At 47.0% G+C, this 5,160-nt stretch overlaps 1 protein-coding gene and 1 long non-coding RNA gene across 5 annotated transcripts in view; both read right to left on the bottom strand.

Annotated features, from left to right (window-relative positions):
- Window positions 1–5,159, bottom strand: part of LOC107183235 — a 9,125-nt gene extending 3,966 nt beyond the window's left edge. Inside the window, exons 1-2 of the long non-coding RNA XR_001514029.1 lie at window positions 5,091–5,159; window positions 3,318–3,324 (exon numbers count right to left, since the gene is read on the bottom strand). This is a non-coding gene — a long non-coding RNA (uncharacterized LOC107183235). The remainder of the gene's footprint in view (window positions 1–3,317; window positions 3,325–5,090) is intronic.
- The window catches only part of EDC3 (enhancer of mRNA decapping 3), a 125,732-nt gene that overhangs the window by 37,642 nt on the left and 82,930 nt on the right, over window positions 1–5,160 (bottom strand). The window lies entirely within an intron of this gene.

Raw genomic sequence — 5,160 nt, 5'->3', positions numbered from 1 at the left:
GGCGCCGCCTTCTGTCAAGATCAGACGCATGTTGCTCTGCAGACATTTTCTGTTGATAGCGCAGGCATCTTTCGGCTACAGAGCTACATTGTATCAACAGTTTTTCTTTGGACATAGTCCCACCTCTCTACTGTCACAGCCTGAGATGCAGGTGACTGAGAGTCCTGGCTGTTGGACCGCTGAGAGCTGTGTGACCAAGGGCTGGTTCTGGCTGATTCTGTGAGGGTGGGACTTCCTCCTCCCTGCTGTCAGTTTCCACAGCTGTGATGAGGAAGCTGGGGTGACAGAGGAGCCACGCCCTCCAAGCCACCAGCTTTCTTGCTCTGCTGGACCCCGCAGCAGCATCTGTCGCTGCCCGCCCCACCTCTCTGGGTCCCTCATCTGGGTCCCGGACCCTGCAGGCGGCATCTGGCGCTGCCCGCCCCACCTCCCCTGTCCCTGATCTGGTGCCTGGACCCCACAGATGGCGTCTGGCGCAGCCTGTTCCGCCTCCCTGGGTGGCATCTGGCGCTGCCCACCCCACCTCTCCCGTCCCCAATCTGGAGCCCAGATCCCGCGGGTGGCGTCTAGTGCTGCCCGCTCCGCCTCCCTGGGTCCCAGATTGGAGGCCCGGACCCCGCGGTGGCATCTGGAGCTGCCCACCCCGCCTCCCCGGTCCCAGATCTGGGGCCTGGACCCCAGGCGGCATCTGGCACTGCCACCCTGGCTCCCCAGGTCCCAGATTGGAGGCCTGGACCCGCAGTGGCGTCTGGTGCTGCCTGCTCCGCCTCCCCAGTCCCCAATCTGGGGAACGGACCCTGCGGGTGGCATCTGGCACTGCCTGCTCCACCTCCCGAGTGGCATCTGGTGCTGCCCATCCCACCTCCCCCATCCCCAATCTAGGGCTTGGACCCCGCGGGCAGTGTCTGGCATTGCCTGTCCTGCCTTCCCGTGTTCTCCGATTGGAGGCCCTGACCCGCAGTGGCATCTGGCGCTGCCTGGCCCGCCTTCCGGTCCCCAATCTGGGGCCCAGACCGCCTGGTAGCATCTGGCACTGCCTGCCCCACCTGCAGTATGCAAATTTAACCGCCATCTTTGTTGGGTTAATTTGCATACTCTCCTGATTGGCTTGTGGGTGTAGGAAAGGTATGGTCAATTAGCATCTTTCTTTTATTAGTGTAGATATGTCTCTGTGGCTCTTTTAAAATAAATAATGTAGGAGAGGTGCCTCCCTGGAAATGGTATCCCTGTAGCATGTGGTCTAACCTGTAAACAAAGGATGGGGAATTGGGGTCATGAGGAGATCAAGGCAGGAACCATGTAGGCTGGGTCAGTGTTTAAGAAGACAATGAGATCATCTTCCCTGAAGCTCAAAGACCTAACTAGTTATGGTGGGAAAAGTAGAAAGGCAAGCTACAAAACAACTGTGACTTCATCAGCTGCTCCCATTCAGAGTAGGAAGGAAAACTGGTTTCACCAAGAGAAATGGGTGTGCGTAAGTGGGGTAAGTAGTGCTACACTCAAAGGGAGTCCAGACTAGAGTGCCTCACTCAAACTTTGACTTGATCCTCTTGGAAGACAGTAACTAGTGTACTTCAGGTCATTTCATGCACTTGCTGCTCTCCAAATCTTAGCAGACACGTAGTGTAGAGGCAGAGTACACCCTTAGGCCAAGCAGGTGGGTTAATTGCGGAGATTCAGGGCCTGCACCAATAACAATCCCCAGCCTCCCATCTGGGCGTCCAAGTACTTGAGGACAGAAGAAGGCTACAAGGTGGCAAACAAATGGTAGAAATAAAAATTCTACCCCTAAGTAAAGGTTCTTGAATAGAAAAACCTGAGAGGAATTTACTAGAACCTGGGAATGAAGAATTCAAAAAACTTTAAAGTCATTCCCAATGAAAGATATACTGAAACACTTAACTCCAGAAAAATGGGGATAACAACAAAAAAAATGGAGGTAACAGTGTAACCTCACAGCAATGCCATGAAAATTAACTGACATAAGCATGTGAACAGAATAAATACGCAATAAACAGTCAATATTATGATGCTGCTTATAGTGATGCTGCTTCTGAACCAGACTTTCACCTCACCTTCCTGTCACCCCATATACATCTGATTATCCTATACTCTAAGGCCCTGAGGTGCTGGACAATGACTGACCAGAGTATCTAGAACGGTGTCTGATACATAATAGAAATTTTGTAGAAGTTGACACTTTGAAATTACACTACTGAGACAGCCTTTGAAATTCACATTTGAAGTCACAATTTGACAAATCCTATATAATAAAGAGGTAATATGCAAATTACCATCATGCCCTTGCACAAGGTGGCTGGCCCCATGTGGTCACAAGATGGCTGGCAGGGTAGGGCAGTTGGGGGCGACCAGGCCAGCAGGGTAGGGCAGTTGGGGGTGGGAGGGAAGTTGGGGGGGACTGGGCCAGCAGGGGAGGGCAATCGGGCCAGCAGGGGAGGAGTTAGGCGTCAATCAGGCAGGCAGGCAAGCGGTTAGGAGCCAGCAGTCCCAGATTGTAAGAGGGATGTCCAACTGCCAGTTTAGGCCCGATCCCTGGGTCACAGATTGGAGAGGGTGCAGGCTGGGCTGAGGGACACTGCCTCCCCCACCCCCGTGCATGAATTTCGTGCACTGGGCCTCTAGTAACAATTATAAACAGGGCAATGTACTAGCTGCTTTTCTACATGATCTCATTTTAAAAGTATTATCCCAATTTACAGATAAGGGAATAGGCTCAGCAGCTCCCTTTCAGCTATGGATCTCAATTCTCTGACTCTACAGAAGCCTCCTTGTTGAAACCTTTAATAGTTAGTAACTCCTTCACCACTATTCCTCAGTGTAGTAACTCTAGTATCTGCTTTCTCTGGGCTCAGCCACAAAGCACTACAGGAGGTCAGTGGACTCAGCCCACTATAAATCAGTGGTTCTCAACCTTCCAGCCCTTTAAATACAGTTCCTCATGTTGTGACCACCCATAAAATAATTTTTGTTGCTACTTTATAACTGTAATGTTGCTACTGTTATGAATCGTAATGTAAATATCTAATATGCAGTATGGTCTTAGGCGACCCCTGTGAAAGGGTCGTTCGACCACCAAAGGGGTTGCGACCCACAGGTTGAGAACAGCTGCTATAAATCCATGCAATCTCACTGCAACTAGACTCTCACTGATGTTTTTCCTGCCTCACAGGTTTAATGCCTTTCAATCTTCTTGGTCACCTGATCCTTTCCCACTTGTTTTCAATAATCAAATTGGGTTATAGTGAGGCTGTTAAGTGTGGCTGAGCAGAGCTCCTCCCATGTGAGAGTGCCCTGACCTATTACCTATCGCATATTACCTATCAAATTCCCTGAATTCTACCCTGAATTCTATCATGAGACCAGTCTAAATAGATAGATAGGTGGACATAGTCCACACCTCTCTACTGTCACAGCCTGAGATGCAGGTGAATGAGAGTCCTGGCTGTCGGGCCGCTGAGAGCTGTGTGAACAATGGCTGATTCTGTTAAGTGTGGCTGAGCAGGGAAGTTGGGGGAAACCAGGCCGGCAGGGGAGGGAAGTTGGGGGGGACCCGGCAGCAGTGGAGGGAAGTTGGGGGGGACCAGGCCAGCAGGGGAGGGCAATCGGGCCAGCAGGGGAGAAGTTAGGCGTCAATCAGGCAATCTCACTGCAACTAGACTCTCACTGATGTTTTTCCTGCCTCACAGGTTTGAGTCTAAATAGACTCAAAGTCTTCCAAAAAGAAATTTGGATTATGTCATTTTCAGAATCTTTCAGTTGTTCCCCATGGCCATAGGACAAGGGCAGCATTGGCACACAGGGCTCTCTGTGCTTTTGTCCAAAGCTATTTTTAATTCCTTCTCCTCCCCAACACAAACTTTTTGCCTTGGCCAAACCAGCCAATAGAGGTCCGTTCCTCACCAGCACCTGCCCAGCCTACTCATGAATATCCTCTTCATGTTTGTCTGATGAAATCCTGCCCATGCTTCAGGGATTTTGTCCTGTTCCTTTTGTGAAGCCTGCTCTGCTCAGCCTAGTCTTCCAGACCTCTCCTGCTTCTCAACACGCAGTACACTCTCATTGGACGCCAGGCATATATAGTGTACTAGTGGCCTAGTGCACAAAGTTCGTGCACATTAAAAGGGAATTAATTAGAGAAAATATTTTAATATTGCTATTTGCCCTTTCTCTATAATAGAAGTGTGAGAGATGAAAGGAAATTAGTAAAATGTATATGAAAATTTATAAATTTTAATAAACAGTAACAAAAGAATATAACAACAGAGGCATGATATAAAAACAACAAAAACATGATATGAAAACAATAAAAGCATGACATAAAAACAATAAAAGCATGATAGAAAAACAACAGTGATGCAAACAATGACTGTTAAAGTGATTAAACTTATTCTAATATCTCCCTGTACACCACATTAAGAGTAAAAACACTTTCAGAGTGCTTGACTAACGTCACATGCTCTTCGAACTCGAGAGAAAGCAACATATAACTGATCATGTCGGAAAACGGGTTCAGGTAGGAATATTCCTACTCTGTCTAGAGTTTGTCCTTGTGATTTATTAATAGTCATCGCAAATGCTGGCATCACGGGAAACTGTTGTCAAATTACTTTAAATGGGAGCCCAGTGTCAGATGGGGACAAATCAATTCTTGGAATCAGAACAACCTCTCCCTCTGCAGATCCTGTTAATACTTCAGCTTCGATAATGTTAGGTTGTAATCTTTTGATAATAAAACTGGTCCCATTACGAAGACCTCATTTACTATTAAGATTTCTCAATAGCATGATGATTGCACCCACTTTCAATTTTAATTTATGACACGGCATTCCCAAAAGAGTACTACTATTAAGAAATTCAATGGCAAAATTTTCCTTTTCAGCATCATCTGTTGAATCAATGGAATCATCACTCAAATATGTGTGAAAATCTCCATCAAGTATATCCAAAATGTATTCATTTAATTTTTGAGCATGCTCATTGTTTTGGACAAAGAATTGCATGTTTAGATATATTTTTAATATTATCTATAGATATACTATTTCCACAGGTAGCTTTAATAATATAAATACAAATCATTTCACAGGAGATTTCAAAAATATCCATTCCTCAATAAAAACTACTATCAAGTTTGCCATATCA

This window comes from Myotis davidii, unplaced genomic scaffold, assembly GCF_000327345.1.
Source record: "Myotis davidii unplaced genomic scaffold, ASM32734v1 scaffold992, whole genome shotgun sequence".
NCBI lineage: Eukaryota > Metazoa > Chordata > Mammalia > Chiroptera > Vespertilionidae > Myotis > Myotis davidii.
Note: the sequence above shows the minus strand (reverse complement) of the source record. Positions and strands in the feature narration are given on the sequence as shown.